At 39.0% G+C, this 11,806-nt stretch overlaps 1 long non-coding RNA gene across 1 annotated transcript; it reads left to right on the forward strand.

The window, feature by feature from the left end:
* The first annotated feature begins 2,075 nt into the window (after nt 1-2,075).
* Nucleotides 2,076-10,108, forward strand: LOC137482036 (uncharacterized). Its single transcript, XR_011003857.1, has 5 exons — nt 2,076-2,186; nt 3,607-3,715; nt 4,263-4,353; nt 5,029-5,090; nt 9,902-10,108. It is a non-coding gene; the product is annotated as an uncharacterized lncRNA (long non-coding RNA).
* Nucleotides 10,109-11,806: the final 1,698 nt, after the last annotated feature.

An 11,806-nucleotide genomic window follows, 5' to 3' on the forward strand; every position in this document is an offset into this window, starting at 1 on the left:
GCTCTAACATTTGGCATCTCCTGAAATATGATTTCAAATTAGAAAAAAATCAGCACCACAATAGCTAGATTATATCATAAACTTGAGAGTTCTGTGTTGAGACTTCATTATAATTACTCCAGGCAGAGTTAATTATGTTAGGTGTGCCAAAAATCTAGTGGTTTCAAATGACTGAGCAAACCTTTAATTGACAAATAGAGATGAATGTCCTCTGTCCTTCAAAACAGAGAAAGTTCTGCCACTCATTTTTGAAATCTTTGCAATAGTTGATAGCTTGGCACTGAATAACCCGATTTTGCTGGCACATATATAAAATCTGTCTCTCCATAGCAACAAGAGATGATAATGGTAAAAAATGCAGCTAAGCCGTATATGTGCAGTTTAGTCTGTTGCTCCCTATCCAGTTTGCCTTAAGTGACTTTTCCTTTCATAGTCAGTATAAAACTACCATATAGACTTTTAGAGAGGAGTGGTACCAAGATACATAGTCAAGTTTTACAAAATTGGGATGAATTTAGCAGTTATCCTTCCCCAGCATTGCCTTGAATAGTGCAATAAGGACAATGGGAAAGTGACCATTTCTCAGTCGAAAGCAGCTGGAGTTATGTGCTAGGATAAATTTATTTGCAGATCTTTCAAAATCCTGATCTTGCTTCTTGCTCCAAAGTTCTTTCTAAGCATCTACTAAATTCACTGGAACTTCTATCTTATTCCCATTTTAACAGGAAGATATAATTGTGGACTCTAGTTAAATAGACGACAAAGGAGATGAATGCAGTAAGAAAAGGGAAGGGCAGGATGGCAGCAAAAGTTCCCTTGCTTTGGCCAGTAATACGCAAATCTCTTTATTCTAAACATGACAAATGTTTTCGATAAATTTTAAGAGATATTTGATGATGTTATTCACTGTTTTCACTAAGTTGCTTTAAAGCTTTCTGCTTGAATTCATAGTGTTAGGAGGATATACCTCCAGCCTGTGGACCCCATCCAGTTTACAAATCCAGTGGCTTCATGCCAGTCACAGTCTTTCCCAGATGATCTGCATTGCCTTTCTCTCTTGACTTGCAATAATTCATCCATAATTCAGCATTTCAACAACTCAGACCTCTGTGTGATTGCACCAAGGCTGCAGATCCATTCCCATCAGATCTAGAAAATATAAGGCTTTGCACTACCTCACATCCTAGCAGAGGGCTGGCTACTATGCAGAAGAACAAGAAAAAGATAGTCTTTATCACAAAGGGCTTCATGTACACACACAGAAGAGCAGCAGCATTGGGCAGGGCTGGCTGTACCAGGCAGTAAGAGACATCACTGTTCAGGAAGGAGGCCAATCATCCCAGCCCACCTACCACATTTGTATGTCTCTGTGTATGACTATAAAGCACAGGTTTCTATCCTGCACAGTCATACCCAAAAGAGTGGGGTTGTTGCATGTGAAGTGTGAGTGTATGTTGGCAAAAATGTATTTTAAAGGGGGTCATATCCCCTCAGTACATTTCTCAAAAGACCATTATGTCCCTGTGGAGCATCCTCTGCTCCCCTGTACATGAAATTTTGTAACCAAAGCTTTAAAAATCTGCAGCAGGCAAATTTAAACACAGATACAGCATCTCAGCTGCCAAGAGACTGTACTATATTCATGCAGATCCTTATACCCTACACAATGGTGTTGCCTACTTAATTTTTCCTTAATGAATGCTTTTTAACATAACGATTTTTCCCTCCCAAAGTGACTCACTCTACAGCCAAAAATAAGCATCAGAGTGGAGACTAAGAGTAATGAAGAAGCATCCGACCTCCTGTTGTAGTCACATCTCTGTTCAGGAGTGGGCTAGGAAAGGTCACAAGGAGCATGGGGCTAATGATGAGTGGCTTGAGGAAACTGACCATACAGCTGAGTCACCTTTTTCTTTCACAGTTTGCAATATTTTGCACTCAGAATGTCCTTTGCTTCTGGCATGTAATAAAAACATAAATTAAATTGGCTCAGCCATATAAAAAAAAATCTGGATATTTATTGACACCAACTGATCTGCAAAACACAGTTAATATTTTTTCCTGCTTTCTTTTAATGTATCGGCAGCTTCAGAAGATCCAGCATAAGACACAGTCACACTGCGAGGAACTGAATTATGATTAAGCTTGTAACAGTAGCAGAGACATCTGTCTGTTTTGAGCAACAGGTGTGCCACCCCTCCTTGCTTCTTCTCCTGAAGGAGAATTATATGAAATGAAGGAGGATGAGGTAATCACAATTGTATCTAACCTGAGACAATAAGGCAAAGCACTACTCTGATTTTTCTTTACTGCAGCCACACAGATTGAGATGCTCTTGTATATCATAGCAATTGTGTATAGACTCCTATCCAGAGTAAAGTCAGGAGCATTTTTATTATTTAAATTTTTTTTTCATTGCATAAAAATCAAGCTTTTTTTCTTTTTCATAGTATGATATTAATCATCTCTTTTGATGTGGAATAGTAGTATATGGTTGTAGGTAACATAAAGGACACAGCTGAGACAACATTGCCAATGGAGATAATGAAATTGCCCAGATATAAAAAGTTAGGTTTGAATACTCCTGTGGATCAGAATCTAATTGTGTTAAATTTTTATTTGATGCTCAATTTTACCTGTTCTTAAATTACACCACAGTATAGATGTAAAAAACCCAATACTTTCCTCTAAAAACGAATTTTACTTAAGCTATAAAATAATTAGAAACTTGAAGCAATTATAACACTAACCAGACTTTCAGAAATACTGTCTCAAAACGAAATACTTTCTTGGACAAATATCCCCTGGGCTGCATTACCTTTACACCCTGAACACCTTACATTATTCTTGATCAAAACACTGAAAACATTTCACTGGCCCATCACCGTACTCAGAATGCTCCAACAACTACATTTTATTAATCCCTTTTCTTATCTTTTTAATAAATGCCATTCTGGTTATTTCCTGCATTCAAAAAAAAAAAATTCCTATTCCTTATGTGGATAACAAGCTCTATGCATTCTGTCACATAGTCAATATTACTGCTGATGGACAGCTTAGGCTTTTTCTTTCAAGCTAATGATTTCATTGTCTGAAACTCATGCTGGTATTTGAGACATATTTTCAAGTTTGAAATCCCAAAATGCCAGAAACATAAAGTGAATGTGGGCATGGCAAATATTTTCAAAATAATTGGGAGAAAGGGAACCGAACAGAAAAGTGAAGCATATATATAGCAATAGCTGTTAAAAAAGTCTTTTAAGCCAAATGTCAAGAGAAATGGTTAAGGAGTTTCTCCTTTAACTTAAAGCAATGATGAAGAAAGAATCTGTTGCAACACAGAGAGCTATAGAGAGGTGAAAATGGTGCTGCTTAATGCACAGTCATGCCCTGGATTTCATGCCCAGATCTTCCTGACACCTCACAAAAGACAAGAATATATCAGTGGCTCCAGAGCAGTTTTGCTGTCAAAGCATGAATGCAGGCAGCAGGGAGAGGTGTTTCTAGAAAGCCAACTCCAAAAATCATTCTGCTTCTTTCTCCTGCTGCTGTGTTTTTTTTTTTTTTTTTTTTTTTTTTGAGCCTCTCCAGAAACCTCTTTTATAGGTAGGAAAAGCAAATTGAACAGACTGGGATATTTCCTTGCAAGACTGCAGACCACGGCCATGTGTGCAGGGCACAGGAGCCCAGGCTGACCCGTAAACAAGCTATTAAGGTACTAAGTCTTCCATGTCTGGTTATTGCAGAGCTGGAATGATGGACTGATATTAGTGCTGTTCCTTGAAGACCAATTTAGCTTTCACAGGCCTCATCATTTCGCACAGGACAGGTCAAGCTTTATAAATGCCAATTTCATGGCACAAGTAATTTCCAGCATCCCCTTACCTGCTCAGAGCCCAGCTCCACATTCTGATAATTCTGTTACCCTGAATTTAAACAAGGCTACTTCCAGAGCCATCTGCAGGATTGGGCTCAAGAAACTAATGCTGTTAGGAATTCATTGCAATTAGAAGTACTGGCAATTAAGTGCATTATTTTTTAAAGGGCAATCCAGAGGTGAAAAAAGAAAAAAAAAAATCACTATCCAAGCATAAAGGTCTACTTCCAGGTCTTCTATCTCTGACCTATAAAACAATGTGGTCATTACACAAATTTTGTATGGGACAGGGGACACACATTTTGTATGACAGGACATATTCTTGTCAAATGGTACCCACATCCACTGCCCTATAAAACAGGAGACATTTCTCTTGTTTCCTCAGTAGGTGAGGGGATCAAGGCATGTGAATTTTGGGGGTGAAGATGACATCTGGTGAGTGCTTATCTGTCTCAAGGTTCACCTGCAGCCTGATTGTGAGTACAGTTGCAGTGCTGCCTCTTTTTTCCTCCTTTTTTCTTCTGTGTATGTGCACATGCAGCTTTGCTTTCATTAAATACAGATTTCCTTGATGTTTATGCAGGATACATGTGTTTCTCTATCAAATCACTTGCAATGGAATATGCCAAACTTCCCAAAGCAAATACAAGCTGCCTGCTACATATCGACTAGAACATAACACAGAAGCCAAATCTCATCTCAGTCCTTTCCTTGGGAACGATTAATACTCACTCATCTGAGTCCAACTTTCTAGAGCTCATGTTACAACGTTCCTACCCAATTATGCTTAAAACACAGCAGTATATGGTGTTTCTATATAAGGAACATACTAATGTGTTTTGTCACTCAACACATGGTAAAAGTGTTTCAGTTCCCAGGAGAAATGGTCTGTGTGTGTGGGAGTTCCAGCCTTACAAGTCCAATTGCATATATTTGCTGCAGCATGCTTCGCTTTTCTGAAAGTGAAATCAAACCAACTCCAATAGTATAATTTTTTCTCCTTTAAAGGAAAAAAAAAAAAAAAGACCAAGTCCTGGTAGAAGACTAAAGAAATACTATTAACAGCATGCATGCGCTTACTAAAGAGAGAGAAAGTGGAAACTGAGTTAAAGGAATGAATTGGCCTCCCTATGTTTTGATATTGCTTACAGGGTACCACAAGGGAAGATGTGTGTGGTTTTGTCATAGACTTGGATGGAGGTGGGTATCTGAGGTAAGCCAATGCAACCAGATTATCCTGTATGATATGCACTGTGAAGCATCATTGTGGGGCTATGATGAAAGAAGTGGCTGGTGCAGGGGGAGCAGCTGCAGGGGGAGGCTTAGTTACTGCTATGCTATGTGCCAGCCTGCTTGCCCATTTGTCAGCTCCTCAGCTTTGTCTTGCTCTATGCAGCTCCCAAAACGGAGCCCCAGACAGTAATTAGGCAGCACAGAAAAATGCACATCTATAATAAGCAAAGAATTGCAATAAAATCCCCCAATATGTTTCCTAGCTCTTTCCAAATGCTGTTTGACTTTCCCTTACTGATATTTCTTGTTTAAAAGAGATGTATTCTGCAGTGTCCACATGTTAGTGCTGAAGAGATGCAGCCTTTTCTGTCTGTCAGTGACTACTTGCTGCTACTCATTGTGATCTACTAAAGGCCTGCCTAACCTTATGTTGCCCTGTAAAACTCACAAAATTAGCAGCAGACTGTTGAAAATAGACTTTGCAGTGCTTATGGATCTGGGACAGAACTACAGACTGTGCTGCTGTGTATGTAGGTCCATGTTCTCTGGTCTTTTCCATAATTGCTGTTTAACTATATAGGGGTTTTGTTTTTGAATAGATGAGTTCAGTGCAACAAAGCAGGGGGAGTTATTGGAAAATCAAATCAAAAAGCAACAGAAAGGCTTTAGGAAAGAACATTTGTTTGATGGGAAGAAATGAGGGAAGAAGGAGACAGTGATGAACTGTGATGTAGGTGATATTCCCAGGGCTTCCTCCCAAGCCATTGTCAGGATTAGCAATGTTGCCAAGGAGGTCATTAACTGGTTAAGCAGACTTTTACAGAGGAGGAAAAAGAGATGGCTGATCCATATATGATATATGAGTCTGTGTTTTTAGCAGGGTTAGCTGAGAGCCCTTCAAACTGCCTGAACTACACTAAACACCACAGCTGCATTCCCGGATGTGTTCAGGGGTGAGGGGCAGGTTTGCATCCATCTCTATCCTGCTTGGCCTCATGGAGGATGTTTGTTGTGCAGATGAGTTATTTTATACTGAAAGCAGGTCCCTGGTACCTTGAGAGTCTTGAGGCATGAACTCATGAGTTCTTGCTAATTCTGATGCAGCTGGAATTCTCTAAGCAGTGTGGGTGGGTTTTTGGGACTGCAGCATGTGTAAAGCCTGCTCCTGGATCCCCGTGCCCCTTGCTTGCCTTCACAGAGCAGCCTAGAGCTGCTCTGAAATGAGGACTTTTCTCTTCACAGGGAGCAGAGACAGCCAAAAGTAGTTTTTGCAAAGCAAAATAGTCTTTCTAAAGCAAATTGACATTTCTTGGTCAACTGGCTGAGCGCATTGCTTGGGTAGGGGCTCTGCCCCACAGCATCCTTCTTGGGCAGAGAACAACACCTCTGCTCAAGCTCACTTTGTCAAACCTGGAAAACATGTATCAATGTCTCTCTCACTCACACTTATCCACCACATCTCTGCTTCACCTGCTGCTACCTTCACAGGACTCCTCTGGCCAAACTGAGTCCCATGCTGGAAAGCAGTGCTCAGAGAGGATGCTGCTTCCACATTCTCTTCAGAGAAGCTATTCAGTTCTCTGCTCAGTTCCAGATGGCTCATTTACCTCCAGTTCAGATGGATGAAGGCAAATGTCCCATTTTTTTTTCTATAGGACTTCTTGCCTTGCAACTTCAGGTTTAACCCATTCCCCTTATGGACAAAATGCAGTCTGTTGAATCACACAACTTGAAAATTAAAGTATTTGAAAATATTCTGACATTCACTATACTGAAAAAATTGAGCTTTACTACCACCTTAGTAACTAATTGTTTTGATCCTGACACTTCAATTTGTAACAAATATTCCCATCAGAATCATGCCATACCCCTGTTCTTTAAATCTAGCGCCTTTCCCAAGTTTTTCCATCTGCTGCTTCATTTTTGCATCCCTTCCAGTCTGCCTCCAACAATCACTTTAATTTCTAGTCCTTTCCCCATGACAGCCCTTTTAATCAGTGCTTGCTTAGTCTTTTGCACAGCTCCTTGCAGGTCTCCCTGTTCCTGCAATCCTTTTCAAAACACCTCTTGGCCCCTACCCTGAGTAAGAGTCCCTGTTCCTGCCATATTGCCCTCCATATGGCCACACCAATACTGTGAGCTACAAGGGCTTGGCAGTGAGTGTAATCCACTGGGAGATGTGGTTCTGATGTTAAAGTGGAACCTGAACCATATGCATGGGTGTTTTAGTTTGGTTTGGTTTAGTTTTCCATCAGAAAGAAAAACAATCAGGTTAAACCAGTGGCTTTGCACTATATTTTTTTTTGTGATATTGGAGGGTTTAGAAGGGCTAAAGTAAAGGTGCAGAATTTCAGCTTTGATTCATTGATGGCTTAAACTAGTTTAGGTTTTGGCATATTCAAAATAAAACAAAGCTTGAAATATCCACATTTTTTTGCATAATGAACCTTCTTTCATATTCTGAATACTGCTTCCTACTTCTTTTAGAAGCACCCATTTTAGGTTGGAGTATTCTGAGATATATTTCTACATAACTTTTTGTGGCGACTTCCACCCAGTCATGGTGCTACCACCCAATTTAGTGTTCCAGAACCACAGCTGGAGAAGCAAAACTCACGTCTTCAAAAGTTCATTTTGCGTAAAACAACCAAAAATTGAATTAAAAAAATTCCCATTTTATCCCAGAGAAACCATTTTTGTAAATCTTAAGCCTTCACCCAACTCTCTTAATTTTCATACACCACAAAATCAGGTCCTCCTACTCCACCAAAGGGTAAAAATTTTCTTTCAGAGACTCCATCAAATTAAAGGATAAAACTGAGAAAGAAGAAAACCCAACAGAAACACTTTTAAATTCCCTATAATTTCAAAACTTGCCTTGATATTTACCAGACTTGGAATAGGAGAGGATAAAAGGCAACAGAAAACAATCTAATACAATATATTTTCTCTGTGGGTAGCTAAGGGACTTAAAATCACATCAGGGTTTGATTTATGATAGTAAAGGTGATGAGTCTAAGCAAATTATCTGGATAGGGAATCATTAGGGGACATTCAGAGCTACCAATGGGATCTTCTTTTACCTGTGTTTTCCGATAACATTTCAGAAATGCTCAAGAGACTCCAGCAGCTCAAGTTTTGCATCTATTAAAGGATCCAACAGGCTCTGGCTAAATTATTATTTATTATTTTTATTACACAGTTGCCTAAATGTCAAATTATTCACAGATGTTGCAAAAAAAGAGGCACAATCTTTTTACAGCATCTTTCCTACATTACAGGAATTTATAGCAGACATTTTCAGTCTGGGTTGGTGCTGAGGTGAAATTCCTACCCCTTAGATAGCTGGTGCTATACCAAGTTGCATTCCATCACATTGTGTCTTGTGTCACTTTACGTCATACTGTGACACATGACATTAATAAGGACTTCCTTCCACATTCTGCCTCCCAGCTGGTGATGCTATTCCCCTGGGGAGGACGGGCTGCAGATACAACTGTGAGGTTTAATACATCCAGGCATCTGGAGCTCCCTGGAGGGTTTGATAAGGGACCCTGATGAGAGCTCGCTGGATGTCACTGTCACTTTGGCCCCTCTTGCAGCACTACAGTCTGCTCCAGGGCAGAGACGAGGGGAAAGCAAGTGGAGGGCTTAGATTCTAGCTTTAAGTCACGGGGGTTGTGCTTTCCCTTTATTCCCCAACTTCATCCTTCATCACCTATCATGCAGCTCTCAGAGGAAAAAGAACAAAAGGAGATTATACACTTTGGAGAAGAAGAAAGTAAATTTAGTTGCTGCTGATCTTGTAACTTTTGTTACTTTGTATGTGGCCAGCCATCCATTCTTGCCAATTACCAATGCGGTGCTTTGACAATAGCGGAATGAGATTCACAGCTACGCAGTCACAGCTTGAGACTTTGCAAATGAACATTCATAGCATGCTTCTCAGCTTCCTTTTTATAGAAAAACTGGCACTTGCAATTATATACTTTTTAACAAATACTCCTTCTGCATCTCTAGTTTCCAACTTTGCTTTGTGATCCTAAGGGAGAATTCTTGCACTGCTAAACTTCCCAAAAATAAAATGAGAGAGAGGCAAATTATGTCCTCTCATAAGTAGAAGTAGCTAACAGAGGCTATTAAATGAAGATATCAGTCATCTGATTCACTCTTTGAAAAATATTGTTAATCTAAAAGTTGTATTATTTTTGGCATCACCAACTGCATCTAAGCCAAGACAAAAGATTTTCTATCTAAAAGTTTTTATTTCTTGGGGAAAAAAAAAAAACACGACACATTAAAACATCAAAAACCTCAAGGCAAGGAGAAGCAGTTCATTGTCCTTAAATCTACATAGTGCCTGCTGAAAAGGAGGTGATAGGAGACCAGTACTAATGGTCAGCAGGTAGACTTAGAGCGCTGCAGGTCACAAGAGGCCAAGGCCAGTGATTCTCCCAGGGCTCTGAAGTGAATCTCTCATTTATGTCTCATGTCAGTCTTAGAGTAGCCCAGTGCATATTTATTTCAAGTTTTAGCTGAGTACAAAACGAATTTTAACTGAGAGCTACTTGCTAAATCAGCAGTGGAAAAAACCTGCAACCCCTTAAATGGAGATGCCCAAGGAATTATTTTGTTTTGTTTTGTTTCTGGGTTTGACTAGAACAGAGATGAGCAAAACCTTCTTCCCTCATTTCAGACAACTGCCGTCATGGCTATGTGGTTGCAGGGCAGGGTGATCCCTACTCCGTATTTTTGGTTGATTTTTTCTTCTTCTCTTTCCTGTTCCCACAGACTTCATGTTTCTTCCCCTATATCCTCCCAGCATCAGGCTGAGTCCCAGTTACTGTGCCCCAGCTTCAGTCACAGCCTTGTTGGTGGGGGCTGATCCCACCTCCTTCCCAGGAGAAGCAAAGGGATTTGTCAGTGATAGACAGAATTCCTAGCTAAACTGAAGCAAGCATTATCAAACCTCCATTTAAGAAAATTAGGTTGTGAGGTAAGAAAAAGTCTTCACCTAGATCCTCATTGCTTTAAACCATTCACTCTGGGAAAGGAGGAAAAACTGCCTACTTCAAACCCTTCAGCAAGGTCTTCCTTCTTGCTCCCCATCAAGCACTTTTTCTGTGAATCTGCCACAGACATTCTCCTCTTTACATGAGTAGCTTTGTTTAACCAGATTTTACCCAAACAAAGCTTGTAGTTTCCTAGTTGAGCCAGTCTGTCCACTATGAATGCAGTGGGGTCCTCAAGAGATTGTCAGAGACAGATTTTTCCATAGTATGCTTAGGAAGTCTTGTTTTCCAACAGCCTGCTGTTACATTTAGCCATTGTACTCATCCAATGTCAGCAGTTGAGCTGCATGGTTTTCATAAATGATTAAAGAACTATTTCCATCACGTAAAACCACTTCCTTGCATCGCTGACATCACCAAAACCAAGGTGATAATGTCTGATATGGATACACCTATCAGAACTGGAGACTGTATTCACAGAAATAAATAGAATTTGCTCAATTTAGGATTGTAAAATATCACTGAAGGTACAGTGGTGAATCACAGTTTGTAAAAGGAGTTGGGAGTGCAGGGCAAATAATAAAGAGCTTGAGTCTATCCTTGCTTATGAAGGACTAACTATCATTAGAATTCCATAGATGTACAAAACTGAAGAAATTCTAGTCATAACTAGTTCTCTAAGGAGGAAACATTTTCATAATCAGTCCTTTTGAAAACTGAAGTAAAATACATTATTTTTGTAATTTTAAGGCATATTCTGCAGTCCTAATTCCCAAAAAACTGCTACATCACCATTATTCCCCTGATAATAGACAAGAAATTGTAATTCCTTATTTTATTGGAGTGTTACAAATCCAAATACTTTAACAAGATGGCTATGAGGTCGGTGTGGACAAGTTCTAATTGTGTGGTTATACACGCTTATTAAGAATTTCACATTCAGTCTTTAAAATACAATGTTTCATTACTTTTATTTTTTAATTTGTTTTGGAGTCTATTCACAAATTTTTATATTAATTCTACACCCCCCTTTTTTCTGTCACTGAGACTAACAATATGAATAACATTTAAGTTTTTTAACTTTTTATCTCTTTCTTTTTAAAATGTCCAGTTATGGGACACAACTTTTTGAAAGTTGGATTATTAGCTAGGTTTAAAAAATTTATTTCTCTTTTTGTTACTCTGTCTTTTCAGTCTTGCTGAACTCTCTGATGATTCAGAAGATGGAAAAAAAAAATCAGTTCTGTTCACTCAAATGATTATAGTTACAATAGAAGAAAATAGAGTAAAAAGTCATGAGAATTTGAAATCTACTGAAATCAGAAGGCTTATTTAATTTTATATATCTTGTTAAAAAAAAAAAAAGGAAACTGCTGAAATAGTATTTCTTAGCCAAAACTTGTTCTTGACACAATCTCTTTTTTTTTACAGAAAAAACTTCCAGATGACAGTTTTCAATCTCAACAGTTGCTAGTTGGAGGAATGGCAGAACAGTTGGAGCAGTGAAGCTTTAAGCTATTGTTCTTTTCCTTGGAGTAGCCTTGAAAGGATGCACTCACAGACTTACCAAGGATGAACAGTTTTTAAACACATGATTAAAATTTAATTTCTTTTTCATTGACATCAATCACCAAGATAAATATCTCGATTCTCTACTGCTTGTAGTCATTTGCAAATATGGAGG

This window comes from Anomalospiza imberbis, chromosome 1 (assembly GCF_031753505.1).
Source record: "Anomalospiza imberbis isolate Cuckoo-Finch-1a 21T00152 chromosome 1, ASM3175350v1, whole genome shotgun sequence".
Taxonomy (NCBI): domain Eukaryota; kingdom Metazoa; phylum Chordata; class Aves; order Passeriformes; family Viduidae; genus Anomalospiza; species Anomalospiza imberbis.